Here is an 18,530-nt window from a genome sequence, read left to right on the forward strand (position 1 = left end):
GAAAAGTCCAGCTAACTATAACGTCCCTGAAACAGATGTTTTTTTCAGTGAATATTACCTACTGGCGGTCGCCAGTAGGTAGTTATAGTTAGGACCTATTTTCCATAGGAAATCCGCAACATTCTATTCCCAATAAGTCTGGCGCCGGTTGATGAATCCTCGCGAAATTTTCCAAACTTTTGGCCAGCTCCGCTCCGCTCCTACCCTGAAAGTTTCGTGGTGATTCATCAAGCGGGGGCTGAGAAAAAAGGGGGGTCCCAAAACGCATTTTCCCCATGCAATTTCCCATAGGATCTGTTGTCGCAGCTACAGCCCGAACCGCTGAATAGAATGACACCAAATTTGGCAAAGAGGTAGTCCTCAGTTCGGACTCGTGCCTTTTGCATATATGGTGTGAATCCGTTCAGTAGTTCCTGAGAAAATTAGAGTTAAAAGTACATAAATATCTATGGTCACGGAGGATCCGCGCACCCTACACGCACCGTAAGCGCACCCTCCCCGAACTGAGCGCGCACCCTCCCGATCACGCGCTGAATGCTAATTGGCTGTCGAGTGTCTCTCTACATTCGAAACCAGGAACTGTTGGCGGCCATTTTCTGCCTCGGTAGAAGCAGGGCTGAAGAAGCAAGGGGAATAAGTGTGTAAAACATATAAAGGGGGCAGAGAGGAAATACACTGACCCTCTAGAGGTGCTTAGGGGGTCCCAGAAGGGTGCGTGCATCCTATCGCGTTGGGTGCACGGATTCCCACGCGTTGGGTGCGCGGATGCACGGCAATGTTTTTTGAAAAAAGACAAGAAATCATTGGTTGTATGACTTCTTTCTACACTGAAAGGTAGGGTGTATATTTCTGTTTTTAAAAGGTATGATTCTTATTGGTTAACAAAAACGGATTGTAAGGAACATTATATATGATAAGCTGATATGTTGAAAAGTCAAGCACACTTCCTGTCTTGTTTAGTAACATTGTGTGCTGAACTTGTGACCTGTGAGCTCAGTGCAGTGTTCCATGAGCTGTTTCTATGGTAACAGGCAGAAGGCAGATTGGGGGAAGGGTTGAAATGTATTTCAGTTGGAAAGGGTTGAAATGTTTAACCAATAGAAATGTGTGTTTGCTTTTTAGTTTATGTGGGAAGGATTTTGATTTGATGTTTACATGTATATGTGTGGAAAATGAAAGGGAAACTTTTCCATTCTTTGTTTTTGCTGAGAGGTGCACAGTGCAGAGATTCTGTAAAAGAAAATATGGTGAGTGACTGATATACTTCTTAATCTACAAAAGAACTTGAAAGATGAGTTATTTAATTGTGAGGGGATGTATGTAGACTATTTTGATTTTAATCAGACTAATGTATTTCTCCTGCTAAAGTGTAGGGAGTACTTTTTTTCTCTACAATCTTATTGACAGTGTGTGTGCATGTAGAAACCATTTTGTGATAAGCATTTGTGTTTTTCATGTGTTTGCAGACAGATAACTGTGTTGTTTTTATATTTTGGTAGAATTAGAAACCAGTCATTGTTTATGAATTTGTGAAATGAGTTATGTTATGTTTCTATACTAAAATGTAGTACTACTTCTAGATGAAGAAAAGTGTTTTGGTATAGTGCAAGGGATAGTGTTGTTTGTCTAGAATCACACAGTGAGTCTGTGTGCATTTGGGAACCACTGTGAGAGAAGCATTTGGAAACATCGTGTATTTGCTGACAGATAACTATTTTAAAACCTGTTATGTTGTCAAGTTTTAGTAGCATTAGAAGCCAGTCATTGCTTATGCGTTGATTAAATGAGTCAGGCATTGACACAAAAGTGCAGTCCTGAAATATGAAGATTGTGTGCAGTTCCCTTACCACTTCCACAGTAGTGAATGATTTTTGGTAAACTCCTAGGGATAGTGGTGCTTGTCTAGAATCGCACTGTGAGTCTGTGTGCATTTGGGAACCACTGTGAGAGAAGTGTTTGGTAACATCGTGTATTGGCTGACAGATAACTGTTTTAAAACATGTCATGTTGTCAAGTTTTAGTAGCATTAGAAGACAGTTATGGCTTATGCTTTCATTAAATGAGTCAGGCATTGACAGTAAATTGCAGTTGTGAAATATGTAGATTGTGTGCAGTTCCCTTACCACTTGCGCTGTAGTGAATGAGTTTTGGTAAACTCCTAGGGATAGTGGTGCTTGTCAAGAATCACACTGTGAGTTAGTGTGTATTTGGGATCACTGTGAGAGAAGAATTTGGTAACATCATGTATTTTCTGACAGATAGCTGTTTTAAAAGCTGTCATTTTGTGAAGTTTTAGTAGCATTAGAATCCAGTCTTTGCTTATGCGTTGATTAAATGAGTCATGCTTTGACACTGATGTGCTGTACTTAAATATGTAGATTGTGTGCAGTACCATTAACTCTTCCAGACTAGTAAATGAGTTTTGGTAAACTCCTAGGATAGTGTTGCTTGTCTAAAATCACACTGTGAGTCTGGGTGCATTTGGGTAAGGATTGTGAGAGAAGCATTTGGTAACATCATGTATTTGCTGACAGATAACTGTTTTAAAACCGGTCATGTTGTCAAGTTTTAGTAGCATTAGAAGCCAGTCTTTGCTTATGCTTTGATTAAATTAGTGAGGCTTTGACACAAAAGTGCAGTCCTGAAATATGAAGATTGTGTGCAGTTCCCTTACCACTTTTACAGTAGTGAATGATTTTTGGTAAACTCCTAGGTATAGTGGAAGGGATAAGCATTTGGTAACATTGTGTATTTGCTGACAGATAACTATTTTAAAACCTGTCATGTTGTCAAGTTTTAGTAGCATTAGAAGCCAGTCATTGCTTATGCGTTGATTAAATGAGTCAGGCATTGACACTAAAGTGCAGTCATGAAATATGTAGATTGTGTGCAGTTCCCTTACCACTTCCACTGTAGTGAATGAGTTTTGGTAAGCTGCTAGGGATAGTGTTGTTTGTCTATAATCACACTGTGAGTCTGTGTGCATTTGGGAACGACTGTGAGAGAAGTGTTTGGAAAATCTTGTATTTGCTGACAGATAACTGTTTTAGTAGCATTAGAAGACAGTTATGGCTTATGCTTTCATTAAATGAGTCAGGCATTTACAGTAAATTGCAGTTTTGAAATATGTAGATTGTGTGCAGTACCATTAACTCTTCCAGACCAGTGAATGAGTTTTGGCAAACTCCTAGGATAGTGTTGCTTGTCAAAAATCACACTGTGAGTCTGTGTGCATTTGGGTAAGGATTGTGAGAGAAGCATTTGGTAACATCGTGTATTTGCTGACAGATAACTATTTTGAAACCGGTCATTTTGTCAAGTTTTAGTAGCATTAGAAGCCAGTCTTTGCTTATGCTTTGATTAAATGAGTCAGGCTTTGACATAAAAGTGCAGTCCTGAAATATGAAGATTGTGTGCAGTTCCCTTACCACTTCCACAGTAGTGAATGATTTTTGGTAAACTCCTAGGTATAGTGGTTGTTGTCTAGAATCACACTGTGAGTCTGTGTGCATTTGGGAAGCACTGTGAGAGAAGCATTTGGTAACATCGTGTATTTTTTAGCAGATAACTCTTTTAAAACCTGTCATGTTGTCAAGTTTTAGTAGCATTAGAAGGTAGTCTTTGCTTATGCATTGATAAAATGAATCAGGGTTTGACACTAAGGTGCAAGACCATGTACTATTCTGTTCACTGTGGCAGAACTGAAAATTTAAAAGTTTTACCTAAGCACTGTCCTAGAAGTAGTGTGATTATTTAGTCAGTTTCTAAGTGCCAAATAGATTGCTTCAAATGTCTATGCAGTATGCATGTAGTGTTCTAACATACTATATACTTGTCTTTTACACCTTCAGTTCCCTAGTCAGTATCCATTCACTTCCAGGAAACACCCTATCACTTCCTTTGCAGTCCTCTAGAGACCCATTCAACAGCATGTACTAATCATTTCACTGTGCCAAAACCCAAACACTTATAAATTCACAAAGACACTCTCTTTCCAGTACTCTAATGATTCAGTCACTGCCTAAGTATTCATGCACTGAGCCAGGTCTTAGCACATGGACTTCTTCAAACCCCTATCCACTATTCATGCAGTCCTCTAACCACCTACACACTTGTCTTTCCCACCTTCAATTCCCCAGTCAGTATCCATTCACTTCCAGCAAACACCCTGTCACTCCCGTTGCACTCCTCTAGTGACCCATTCAGCAACATGTACTAATCCATACACTGCACCAAAACCCAACCACGTATAAATTCACCCAGGCACACTCCTTGCAGTACTCTAATCATTCAGTCAGTACCCAAGTACTGATCCAGTGACCCAGGCCTTAGTATATAGACTGCTTCAAACTCCCTTTGCAGTCCTCTAGTGACCCATTCAGCACCATGTACTAATCCATTCACTGTGCTAAAACCCAAACACTTATAAATTCACCAAGATACTATCTTTGCAGTACTCTAATCATTCACTCAGTGCCTAAGTATTCATGCACTGAGCCAGGCCTTAGCACATGGACTGCTTCAAACCCCTATGCACTATGCATGCAGTCTTCTAACCATCTAGACACTTGTCTTTCACACTTTCAATTTCCTAGTCAGTATCCATACAGTCCAGCACTTGTCACTGCCTTTGCACTCCTCTAGTGACCCATTCAGTACCAAGTACTAATCCATTCCCTGTCGAAAAGCCTAGCACTTATAAATTATCCTAGGCACTCTCCTTGCTGTACTCTAATCATTCAGTCAGTACCCAAGTAGTCATGCAGTGAGCCAGGCCTTGGCACATGGACTGCTTTAAATGCCTATGCAGTATGGATGCAGTCGTCTAATCACCTACACAGTTGTGTTTCACACCTTCAATTCCCTAGTTAGTATTCATACTCTTCTTGCAAACACCCTGTCACTCACCCAGTGTGTCTCCTTATAGTACTGTAATCATTTAGTCAGTTAGCATGTAGAGTTTTAGTGAGGTAGGCTTTAGGGCATGAACTGCTTCAAAGTAGTATGCACTATGCATGTAGTGTTTTAACCATCGTCACACTTGTGGTTCAGGGACATAGTTTCTTAGTCAGTATTTATATAAAATGTGTTTGTACAGTAATGGAATAGTATAATTTTGAAAGTTATTAATATACATTTATTTGTGATTCTTTTTTTACAGATACAGAATAGGAGTGTTTCTCATCTGTTTGCACTCTTCTCGTGCAAGATTGATCGGATGAAGGGTCCTTAGGTGTTTCATCATACTTGCCGTGCCGCATGAGTATTTTTTGTTAGGATCCCCTCGTAACAGAACTCTTTTGAAAATCTTGTGCATGATCAAGGTGGCATTGGTCTTTGTTTGCCCCTTGGGAAAAGTAAAACATTTCCTCACCACTGAAGAAAAACGTTTTGGGCGTAGTTCCTTCTGCAAAAAAGTTTCCTCAGATTCGGTAAATATTTTAAAGCGGCAACATTTACAGTTTTTGTAAGTTAAACTTATAAAATGTTGTTAGCTGTATGCATTTTATATATCTGTGATTTGTTTCTTGTGGTATTTTGTTGAGAATACCATGTTGTTTTTTTTATAACAATCTTTCTGATTTTCCAGGTCTGTCGTCGACATCCATGGTGTCTACAGGAGTGTTCCGCCTTGTTGTTTTGTATTTTTGTTGTTACATTTTGTTTATTATTGTTTATTAGTTTATCGTTCATATATATGTTAATAAAAAAATAAAGTTTGAAAATAGTTTATCGTTTACTTATTTATGATTATAAAAAATAAAGTTTGAAAAAAAACCATAATAACGTTTTTGGTTGTTCTCTTAACTGCTGTGTGACTCTTTCTTGTTCTTATTACTGTTATTTGATGGAGTCCACCATGGTGTTACATTGTGGGGCACTTATCGCTGGAATACAGGTGATACCTGCAGTTTGCACCAACTTCTGAATAGTGTGTTAGATTTATCTCAACTTTACTTCCGTTAAAGTGCTGATAATGAAATGGAGACTAGCCGTTCTCGTGCAAAAAGACACGAGGTGCACCTTTCCAATTTATTCTAAATACTAAAATCCTGTATTGAATTGCACTGAGGTATTGGCTGTACTTACAGTGTACACACAAAATCTATTAAGAAATCTCATTGTATTTATATTGATTGGGTACGTCAGGTGCTGGATCTTGACGAGATACACTGCTCAGTTCATATATTGTTCTGCACACGAAAAACATCACATCACAACTTTCACACCAATTGCAATGTGAAACAAATTCCGGTGATAAGACACGTTAGCACCAGGGATTTTACACCTGCTTTCTGCTGGTGTTAAGCAGGACAACTACCTGCACCATGAAAGGGAACACAGCCAAGAGCCACACCAGAACACCCACAGGTGCCATAGAGTCAATGAGCATGATACAGGGATACCCATGAGGGCCAGAAGACTCATCTCAACAACTCCAGGACCGCCAATGCCCCCCAAACCCACATCTTAGTAAGTGTGTCCCTGTGGTCATTGTCTTAGCATGATAAACACGATCCCTGAAATATCACAGTGTGCAGTCACCTCAGCGTTGGCAGTGAGCCTGGACGTGTAGCTACGCACGCATTCTCCTGCATGCACAACTGGCGTGTGCTGGTCTGGGGTTCACAGGTCAGTGCAGGGGTGTGCCTATCCGGCAAGGGGAACGGGGTGTCTCGGACATGTCCGTGTACAGGAAGTGCGGTAAGTGTGTCTCTGTGTTCTGGTGTGGCCTGCTACAAGGGCCGCAGCAGTCGATGTTGTAAAGTGGCATGCACCACCTCCAAACGGCACTGTGATGGTGTAGTTGGAATGTAGCAGGACATGCGCTAATAGGCATTACAATGGTGTGCCGTATGAGTGCATGAGATACAACAGCGCACTGTACAAAAGTGTGGGGGCTCATGGGAGGGAGGAGCAGCCGATTGGCAATATAACACACAGTGAACTCGACCATGTGCCACATGCTAGGCATCTCATCCATGATGACCACGGTCGCAGACATCCCACAACACCAACGACTGGCCTTTCTACACATCCTGTATGAATGCAGCGTGGTTTTCACTTCTATGCTCGTTTAGTGGTGTGATGTTGGTGGGTTGTGTGACTTGTGCTCCTTGTTGGTGTGTTTCATTTTGGCCATTGTTAGTCTATATGTGTGTTGTACTTAATTGTGCATGTGTGCCATTCTGTCCATCTCCCCCTCCCCCTCCCCCCACTCCCTGCTTCTTCCTCTTCCTAGTGCTGTTGTGTCTATAATTTTGTTGCTGCACACATAAATACATGTAAAGAATAAATTAGAATAGTTCCTTGATTCTTTTAGGTTTCAAAACTTCTCTATTAGTTTCTTTTTTAATTTTCCATATGAACCGTTTTTTTAATATTCAACAACACATAGAAGTCAGAAGTGCAACGTATTCTATCAACACACTTTCTCGAACATTCTACAACACGTGCAGGTTAAAAGTTCATCATTTTTTAAAAACTTAACGATATTTTTTTGCAACATTTTCTTGAACATTTAACGACACGTGCAGGTTAAAAGTTCACGATTGTTTTAAGTTTCAACAGTGCCTTCCAAATGCAAGTAGCAGGTGTGGTTGAGCTGAGCAAATTTTATCCTATGATATGTACTCCATGTTGAAACTGCTTTTTCTTAACCAATCACAAAGATGCTTTTCTGCAAAACTAATGTGCACCCTACTTTTAAAAAAGAATGCTTTTCATGATATCTTTAGAAATAAGTTATAGATAGGAATTAGCATTTAAAAAACCTTTAAAATTCACTGAAAAAACCATAGGTTTCAGGCACGTTATAGTTAGGAATTAGCATTTATAAAACCTTAGAAATTCACTGAAAAAACCATAGGTTTCAGGGGCGTTATAGTTAGCTGGACATTTCCCTCGTACAAAACCCTAGAAATTCCCCTGTTATAGTTAGTTCAGCTAACTATAACTCGCGCCCCCGCAATGCACTGCTGATGACGTCACATATTACATCACTCATGACATGGTCAGTGACATCACTGATGACATCACTGATGACATCTCAAATGACATCACTCATGACATCTCAAATGACATCACTGATGACATCACTGATGACATCATCCATTGAGTATGTGTTTCTGAACAGTTTTAATATGTTTAATATATATAGGGAAAGGCCTGTTGAAAAATAAGTGGGTGTACAAGTGTGTGAATGGATGATTTTCTAGGTGTGTAACTGACTCTATAAGTGAGTCATTAAATGTATCTTACTGCAGACTAGTGACTAAACTGTGTGAATGTCCAGCTAACTATAACGCCCCAGAAACCTATGTTTTTTTCAGTGAATATATATATATATACATATCACAAAGAACCCTCCTGACTAAGAAGGAAGAGGCCGCACGGGGAAATTTCTTCAGGAAGCACTTTATTGGACCATTAGCTGGGCATGATGCATTTCGGCTTTAATTAGCCTACCTCAGATGCCGTTATTGTCTGGATGTTAACACATCCACGTTTAAAATAGTCCCACTGTGCTCCAATTGGTGCAAGCACGAATCACCCCTGATCACATGTTTGCCCATCAGCTGTAGCCAGGTGATGACTACAACTCTCAAAGATCACCTTGTTTGGGAAGATGTTGCACTGGGAACCAATATTGAAATGTTCATCACAATGGTAGTGCTGTGTGGAACTCAACGCGATGTGTCCAATAGTAAAATTCCGGTCAGGTAAGTGTCCTCACCGCTTCCTCGAGTCCCGCATATACGTTTCAGCCCCTAGAGCAAGAATCCATCAGGCTGTGAGTAGGAAATAAGTAAATCCACTTCCTCGTGCAATGACGATCCGCCCATGGCAGCAGCCCTAACATCACTTGCTCACTGAGGCAGGCCGGAGCTGTGACAACACCTTGGCGAAGAACAATGACTGCAGAAACAGATTCCAGTAAGGCTCCAGCCTACTTATGAAACGGGGCCTCTTAACACGCCTCTGGATGGCGTGAAAATATCACAAGGAACCCTCCTGACTAAGAAAGAAGAGGCTGCATGGGGAAATTTCTTCAGGAAGCACTTTATTGGACCATTAGCTGGGCATGATGCATTTCAGCTTTAATTAGCCTTCCTCAGATGCCGTTATTGTCCGGATGTTAACACATCAACGTTTAAAATAGTCCCACTGTGCTCCAATTGGTGCAAGCACTAATCACCCCATATCACATGTTCGCCCATCAGCTGTAGCCAGGTGAAGGTTACAACTCCCAAAGATCACCTTGTTTGGGAAGATGTTGCGCAGGGAACCAATATTGGAATGTTTGTCACAATGGTAGTGCTGTGTGGAACTCAACGCGATGTGTCCGATAGTAAAATTCCGGTCAGGTAAGTGTCCTCACCGCTTCCTCGATTCCCCGCATACTTTTCAGCCCCCAGAGCTATATATATATCTATATACAAAAACAAAAGGTTACCCTTGAGGAAGAGCCGCCAGGTAGATTGTAATTGCACTTTTCTTTAATGGGATACAGCGGAGCAGGAAAAAAGACATGTTTTAATATCAATGGCAACCTCTGCCAAATGCCTTGGGATTTTATTTAATTGTAATGTGGACTCTGGGGAAGATCTCACTTGAGCATGACATTCCGTGCTACTGCATGAACCAGAATGCTGTAGTAAAGGCTACGCCCACTGGGGGAGGTTCATCAGTTATAATTAGCAGCACGCTTCGCCTGGAAGTATCGCCGCACCTGCTTGCCACTGAAGAAAGGGAAACCTGAAACGCGTTTGGCAGAGGTTGCCATTGATATTAAAAGCACGTCTTTTTTCCTGGTACCTGTTTCCCTCTTGTTAATTCCCATAGGACCTTTAGACAAGGCTACAACCCAAACTGCAGAACGGAACTACACCAAATTTGGCAGGAAGTTAGATGTTGGTTCAAATCCGTTCAGTAGTCCTGAGAAATGTAAAGAAATTCCCAGTTATAAATATAGGGATGCGGTGGATCGGCGACCTCTCCCAATCTTGCGCTGAGTTCTGATTTGCTGTCAACACTTCTAATCGAACTCAGAAGCTCAGAGCAGCCATCGAACCGGCTCTTCACTATGAGGAAGCGAACCTCCCAGTCCAGTATTGTGTCTTCTGTTACAAATGGGGACCCGGGCTTGACCCATAGTAGTAACCCCCCAGGCATATGTGGAATAATTGGTGGCAAATACCTCTCCATGCCAGCGCCTTTGCAGTCTGAGGGCTTCTGTATGTCTGAGAGGAGTCTCATGTAAGTATGAAATGGGTCATGAAAAATGTGGCATGCCACCAAGCACAGGGAACTGTGTAAGTGTCAAGGAGGGTGTATAGGTATATACAGTGCATGAGAACAGCTTTCAATGGAGAACTGGACCAGAAGGAGCTGTTGGTCATAACAAACAAAAAAAAGGAACCAGTAACAGAAAATCATAAATACCAATACAGCAGAGGTGCAACATGCTTCTACCCAAACAATGACAGAACCAAAACTCAGCAAGAGTTAACCAATCGAGGAACTGATGGGGGTAGTTAGGCATCCAATGAGAGTACCCCCCGTACAATGGTGGAGGAACTCACAGGAACCCATACATGCATCAGAACATGGCCCGCCTAGTCACTGAGGGGTACTTAAGCTGCATAAGAGTTGGGCCGTGCGGCGGCCACATAACATCACTCCCTCACCCCTGCAAGAGAAAAGACAAATGGGTTACATAGCATCATTAGGGGAGGACATGCCAGTGCATGCCCCATAGAGGTAGGGGAAATATCATGTGGAAGCAGTCAAGCATTCTGGGCATCAGATAATGTCTTCAGACGTTTGTGGTGTTACTTTAGAGAGAACTGTTGAAAACGCTCTGGAGGGCCATGTAGTAGAGGAGCCACCGTCGCTGATTGACTTTTCAGAGTCCTCGTCCAGTTCTGAGCCCCGGCCCCGTGCACATATCGCTGCAGCAGTCTGTTTTACCTGCCACATCTACCATATACCTTGCTCCAAATTGAGTGCATTTTTCAACTGAGAAGAGCATTGTGATCGGGGATGTCTGCATGTCGCCTCAAAGCTGTCCCGCCACGAATCGTGGCACTAGCCTGTGAAGGGTGGTCAGCTGTGGAGTGCCATGCTGCTTCTAACCAGTTCCATGCATCTTCAAGGGAAATGAAGAAGTGCATCTTTCCCCCTGCAGCCACTTTAAAGTGCCAGAAAAAAGAGAGCATATCGAACGTCAGGGTCATGAAGGCAGTGTTTAACTGTGAGAAAGGAGTTCTGCTGTTTCTGCACCGTTACAGTGTAGTCCAGGAACAACGTTATCTTTGCGCTGTTCACCGTGATGCCCCGCAGTTTTCGTGCCTAGAACAGAACAGCATGCCTATCTCTTTAGTGTAGGAAGCAAAACAAAAGTGGCCTGGAGTTGGAGCCTGGTGACGGACAGCAAACTGGTACATGATGGGCACACTCTACCGAGAAAAACTGTGAAAAATTGTCCTAAGGCAACAGGTGCAGCAGCCATTGCTCCACATAGGCAACAGCTTCCGATCCCTCCACCCCCTCCTGGTAAACCCACCACTCTATTATTGTTGTGGTGCGATTGGCCTTCTGCATCCTCCACAAGACATTCTGGGACCTCCACTCATTCCTCCATCAGGTGCATCGAAGAGTCAATTTTGCTTGTCCTCGGCTGAGGCTCTGCCATGGTCAGTTCAGCGGTGTGAACGTTGTCTGCAAGTTTGCAGTGATCCGCATGAAGTAGAATCAGATCCGTCGTCACCTTGTCTACTTTGCTTTCCAGTGAAGCCCGTATTTTCTCCAGAGCAGTACCTAGCCTCTCTGTCACTGCCAAAACAGAGTTAGTTTGTCACTAATAGGGAGTGGGGAGTAGCTCAATCCGAGGAACCAGCATCACTCACCAGCCGGTCATGGTCTGTGGGGGGCATTAAAGGGGCATCCTGTGTGACTGCATGTGGGTGACCCATTGCTCTGTACTGCGACAATCCAGCCCAGAGTAATACCGTACCATCCCCTGGAGCCCCAAGAGACTAGGAGCGTAGTAACTGCTACAGCGCATGTTGAACAGGTCAAAGGCAATGCAAGACCTGATGGAACAGGGTGTGTTGTGGCTGTCACCGAGGGAGCTCCAAATAGACACCAGCTACTAGGCACAGCAGTTAATAATGCGGCTATGAGTGAGAGGGCCTGCTTACCTGCCCCAAACAAGTCCCTCAGGTGCAGCCGCACGAGCTGTCTCGTTGGGGGAGAGAATAAAAACTCCCTCTAGAGGTTCCAGAAAGGACAGCAAGTGGGGACTGCACCAGGGTCAGTAACAAAACTATCTCTGTAGCAGATAGGGGAAGGTCACAGTAGCTTCCATGTGACGCCTACAAGCCTGGTCATGCCAAGAAAATGATCGGAAGCCAGCAAGCGATTGCAAAGCAAGTTCCATCATACTCATACATGCAGGAGGTGCTGCAGATGCGTATATATGCAGCGTTCAATGAAGCAGATGTCGGTGTTCCTCTTCAGGAGTATCTTGTCTTCGATATTACTTTCAGGAAAATTCTATTGTTGCAGCTGAGCATTCATCCCCTCGTAGTGTTTCTATTGACTTTTCCACTCAATTTAAAGCTGCCACCATCTATAAGATATTAGCTCAATCCCCTGTGATTAGAACCAAATCCAATGTGGAACTCTTATGGCAAAAAGACTTAGACCTTAACCTCCCTCTTCACACATGGGATTCTCTCTGGTCAAAAATACATACCACCTCACATTCAGCCAGCACCACACAGACCTTATACTAGTTTTATAATAGATTATTTTTTACTCCCAATGACCTTCATAGATTTAAGTTATTAGACTCTCCTAAATGTTGATCTTGTCCAAATGAAAAGGGGGATTTTCTTCACATGTTATTTCATTGTCCCTTTGTCAAATCCTTTTGGTCACGTATCTGGTTGAAATTAAATAACATTTTATCTTCCAATGTCCCCTTCCACATTACACATGTTTTTCTGGGCAGTTCTTCCCCTGCTTGGGATACTCATAGCAATGATGGCAATTTTATCAACTTATTTTTAGCCATCTCGCTCCAGATCATGACTACTAATTGGAAAGATACCTCAAAAATTTCTTATCAAGTCTAGTAGAATTTATTGTGTCACCATCACAGATTGGAGCGTGCCTATGCTACCTCTCCTGTTGATTAAACGAGAGTTATTATGGTCACCACTAACTAATTTTCTTTCCAGAGTACCAAAATGATTCCAATTGTTCCATACAACATTGTTTTTACCATACCCCTAACTTTGTTTTAAAATAGTTTGTGTTGCATTATTTCCAGGACTCTTCTTTTCCTTCCCCTCTTTCTCATCCTCCTCTCTTCCTCTTTCCTCTTCTCTCTTTCTTTTTCTTTTTCTCTTCCCCTTTAAACCTTTTAAAAATACATTTACTCTTAGTACAGTTTTTACTCTTTGAGGATATTAATTGGATATTGCTTCTCATAACATGTTTTGTTTCATTTGTATCCTGTCATTACATGAATTTGTACTGATGTTTTACATTGTTTATTACCTCAATAAAGCATTCTTAACTTAAAAGGAGTGTCTTGTCTTATCCGTCTCTGCTGTAGGGCCTCGAGTTCCATTCCTGCATCAGTGGGCCAGTCGGAGGCCCCAGACGCTCACAAGCACAGCGAAACAGGTGTGATTGCCCCACACCACACCCCACAGCAGGCAAAGCATTTCGGGTGCAATGGCGTCACCTCTCAGTGAGAGTCAACTCGTCCCGCACCAGCCCAGGAAGCAGCAGGCCATGTGATGAAGCTGTGGTGGGCAGAACAGCAATTCTGATAGTCTGACCTGAATGCAAAGGGCCCTACTGTGTGTGGCCGCTTCCGGCCAACCTCCACTCCACTGCGGCAAGGGCTGGGTATCCCTGCCTACCCATGCAACAGCGAGCCCAGCAGCCTGTCTCCCTCCGGGGACACCACTAATGCCGCCAGGTCTAACTGGGTCATGCAGATGCGCCGCGTCCCAAGGGCTCCTCTGTTCGCCACCCCCCCCAGGCACGCTTGAAACTGCCGGCAGTAGTGATCCGCATTTCCGTTCTCCATCTCTCCTCATCTGCACCTGGGACACTATCCCTGTGCCTGCACCTTATGGGAGGCAAGGCCGATCCCAGGCTTCAGCAATATTTGGCCACAGCATCTTGCCCTCATCTTCCACAGTGGCAGCTTCACCCTTAAGGGCAGCCGGTTGCATTGGGAATGTGGCTGCGCGTGGCACATGCAGTGGACCCCTTCAAGAGGGCGCCCCTCTTAGTGCCGCATCAGGGACATCCCTGTGGACCAGCTGCCAGGAGCCCTTCCCACTGGAGTTCCGCCGATGTCTGACACCTCTGAGGCATCATTTCCGATGCACAGTGGGCTGGGGACGGATATTTACACCTGCCCCCACCCTTTGCCCATCCGCTTTGCTCCCCGCTGGACACGCTGTGTCCATGTCTCGCCATTGGTCGTGTTGCGCCCGAGTCCGGCGGTGGTCCCAATGCTTCAGAATTTACGGTGAGTGTAGGCCTCCCCCCGCCCCTCCAGTTGTTGCAGTTTCCCAGTGTGATAGCCGGAGCCTCCCTTTGCGTGCAATGAGATGGAGGGTTGCGCATCAGTCCTCAACTTGCCCTGACTGAGCTGCGTTGTGTTTGTTTGAGTGAGTGATGCGTCCGTGCATTTCAGGGGCACGGGAGGCTGTAAGAAATCTCAGAGGTTTGTTGTATCTGTGTCTCGTCAGGCCGTAGGTGTGGAGTGTTGCGCCGTCATCATGAACGATAGTCTGGTGGTGCCTCGAACCCCAGATTCCGAATGCTGGCGCCCGTAAGGAAGTAGAGCGTCATGCCACAAATTGCCTCAGCCAGTCCTGCACTGGACACGCTATACCTGTCACATCCCTGGGTCCAGAGCTAGCGCGGGCTTCGGTATTGTTGTGGTGAGTTTAGGGCCTTACATCATGTCCTCCTCCCCCCTTTAGGAGCTGATTGCTCCGGCATACTGGCTGTTGACCTGTTGGGCGGTCGGGAGCAGGAGGAGTGTAATATGTGGAAGTGGATTATTTATTTATAGGCATAAGTATTTATAGTATGTATTTCTTGCATGTTGCTTTAAGGAACGTAGGTGTAGAATGCTTACTAGGTCATGGTGGAATGTTAGTGTTTGACTTTGTAGAACTGACAGGGGAACCGGAGGTAGAAGGTCGTGGGTCTTTACCTGAATAAACATCAACTTTTCTTTAAGAAGATATTCTCTTTATTTTATTGGATGTGCATCCACTACAATTAATGGCGACGATCTTAAGCATAGACCCACCGACAATGAAGAAGTGAAACCTCGTCATGGTCAAAAGTGTAATTCAAATTTGAGGAAGATTTCAAGAACGGAATTTATACCTGCGTGTTGGATCGAAAACACTGAGCCACTGGGTAATGTACTTCTTAAACTACTGCGGAGCATACGAGTTAACCTAGCGCATTGTGTTCAAAAAAGAAAATATTTGTGCTGACGGATTTATACTCTCTGTGAAGTGCCTTTTCCTCTCTTGCGCTGTTGCCGTAATGAACTGCCGTGTTTGAATTAACTTTGCTTCCACTTACTTTTATTTAGAAAGCGTGGCATTGTTTAATTGAATCCCGTCAACGGCTGCGCTATCGTAACAGAGTGGGTAGTGGCATTGTCTGAAACGGCCGCAAAGTTCGAGGGAGCAACACTCTCATCGCGCGTGTGACTGCGCACTGAATGGCGTATGAGGTCTCGTTCTGATGCACTGCGTGATACAACGTCATCACGATACTTGACGCTGCGTGCCTCCATTTTGGAAGTGTTGTGGTCTTTTGCCTAGCAATGAGTTGAAGCGTGTTTAAACACGAAGAACGCACATGAAAGGCAGCGCTTTCATTCCTTTTCCATCGCGCATGCAGCTGGAACGATAATATTCATACAAAGTGAGGTTGAGAATTAAATATTAATAATTTCATCTTATTTTCATTGATAAAGTATTAAAGAATGGCTACTAACAGTAATTCAAATGTGATGCAACCACCTCCTTTTTTGGAACTTCCCGGAAAACCTGTTAAACCGTGGCATAAATGGCTAAGGATTTTTGAAAACTATCTTGAAGCCATAGATGGTATTAAATTTTCAGCAGCTCGAAAAAAAGCCATTTTGTTTCATCTTTTGGGCAACTCTGGATAAGAAGTCTTTGATAATTTACCTGCGGTTCCTGCACCTGCGCGAGATGACTCGTGGGATGTTTACAAAGAAGCACTGGCACGTATTGGAAAACAGTATGTGGATGAACCTTCAGTAATGGTGGAAAGACACAAATTTTTTAAACATAAACAATCTGCAGATGAATCTATTTAGGACTATTTGGCTGTATTACGTGTTTTAGCATCTAAATGTGTTTTTGATAATTATTTAGACACTGCCCTACGTGATCAATTAGTTTTTAATTGCTTTAACAAAAAGATTCAAGAACGCATTTTAACTGGTAAGAATCCATCTTTAGATGAGGTCATGGATATAGCGTGAAGTATAGAAAGTTCTGTGGTTTCGTCAAAATTTTTATCTGAATCTAGTATTAATGCGTCCTCTGACATTGCTAAGGTTTCTGCTGTGGAAGTCACACCAGTCAATAATGAGACTAACACACATTTGGTTGCACATAAGGGTAGTGTGAAAAAGAATGTCGACAGGAGAGTGAGTGGAGCATGCTACAGATGTGGTTCGAGATTCCATTTAGGGAATTTTCAAAATTGCCCAGCTCAAGGCAAGAGATGTAACAATTGCAAAAAAATTGGACATTTTTATAATGTGTGTCATGCCAGTAAAACAAGAGTCAAGATCAGTCAGCTTGAGGTTGAAAATGACATATTGGCAGAAGCGATTAACAATGTATTGGTGTCATCACTGGAAATTAGTGCATTGGGTGAATATGAAAAACGATGTAAGGGTCCCATATGTGATGTTAAAATTGGAGTAATTGACTTAGATGTGATGGCAGATTCTGGATCTCCAATTACAATTTTAGCGGAGAACACATTTTACAAATATTGGTCAGAAAAATTGTTGAAATCAACAACTATTAATCCCAAAGCTTTTGGTGAGTATGACATCATCATGAGAGGGTACTTTGAGGACAGTGTCTTGTTTAAGGGGAGAAACATTTTTACAAAAATGTATGTAGCTGTTAACGGACGTGACATTTTAGGTTGGCAGGACCAAGCTAAGTTGGGTATTATTTTACGACCAGGTCATGAGGAACCAGTCACGCTAGGTGATATGCCCATTTTAGCGATTCAGGAAACGAACATCTGTGACAATTTCACTAGGATTTTACAAGGTAAATTTCCTCAAGTGTTTTCTAACAAAATTAGAGTTATCAAGAATTTTGAACATGATATTGTACTCAAGAGCAATGCTATTCCAGTGATTCAAAAAGTGAGACCCGTTCCTTTGTCAGCCAGAAATGATCTTAAGAAATTACTTAATGATATGTGCTCTCAGGGTATTATCAAACAAGTGGAGTCATCAGAATTGGTTTCTGCGGCAGTCGTCGCACAAAAAGGTAACGGGGATATACGCCTGTGTGCTGATCTTAGAGTTCTTAATAGGAATATTCTGGTTGATTGTCATCCCCTCCCACGTATTCATGAAATGCTAGCCAGATTAGGGGGTAGTAAATATTTTTCAACAATTGATTTATGCTCTGCGTACCATCAGATTCCGTTATCTAAAAATTCACAACATTTGACTACTTTTGTGACACCTTTTGTTGTATATATGTACAAGCGCATGCCATTTGGCTTGGCATCTGCTGCCAGCGTTTTTCAACATTTGATGGATCAAATTTTTGGAGATCTTGTGGGGGTACAAACTTTTCAAGATGATATTTTAGTTTACACGGAAAGTCTAGATGAACACATTGCACTTTTAGAAGATGTCATTAGCAAATTGGGTGCTTGGGGTATGACAGTTAATTTTGAGAAATGTAAATTTTTAGCACAACAAGTTAACTATCTAGGACATAACATTTCCGGAGATGGTATTAGACCCAAAGAATCATTGTTAAAAGGTATACATGTAGCAGCAATTCCAAGTGACAAAGATTCCCTTAGGGCGTTTTTAGGCCTGAGTGAGTACTATGCGCGTTTTGTGCAAGGTTATGCAGTAGTTGTGCAGCCTTTAAGGAATCTCTTAAGGAAAAATGAGAAATTCATATGGTCCAAGGAGTGTCAGGAGGCATTTGAATCTGTAAAAATCTTAATCACTTCAGCTTCTGCAATTAAGCCATTTACGTATGGTGCGAAATGCATAATTACAGTAGATGCGAGTGGGAAAGGTTTAGGGGCAGTCCTTAGCCAAATGGTTGCAGGTCAGGAGTGTACCATTGCATTTGCTTCACGTACCTTGAATGTGGCTGAGAAAAACTATAGTACTATCGAACGTGAAGCATTAGCCTGCTCTTGGGCCTCTGAAAAAT

This window comes from Triturus cristatus, chromosome 5_2 (genome assembly GCF_964204655.1).
Source record: "Triturus cristatus chromosome 5_2, aTriCri1.1, whole genome shotgun sequence".
Classification (NCBI taxonomy): Eukaryota; Metazoa; Chordata; class Amphibia; order Caudata; family Salamandridae; genus Triturus; species Triturus cristatus.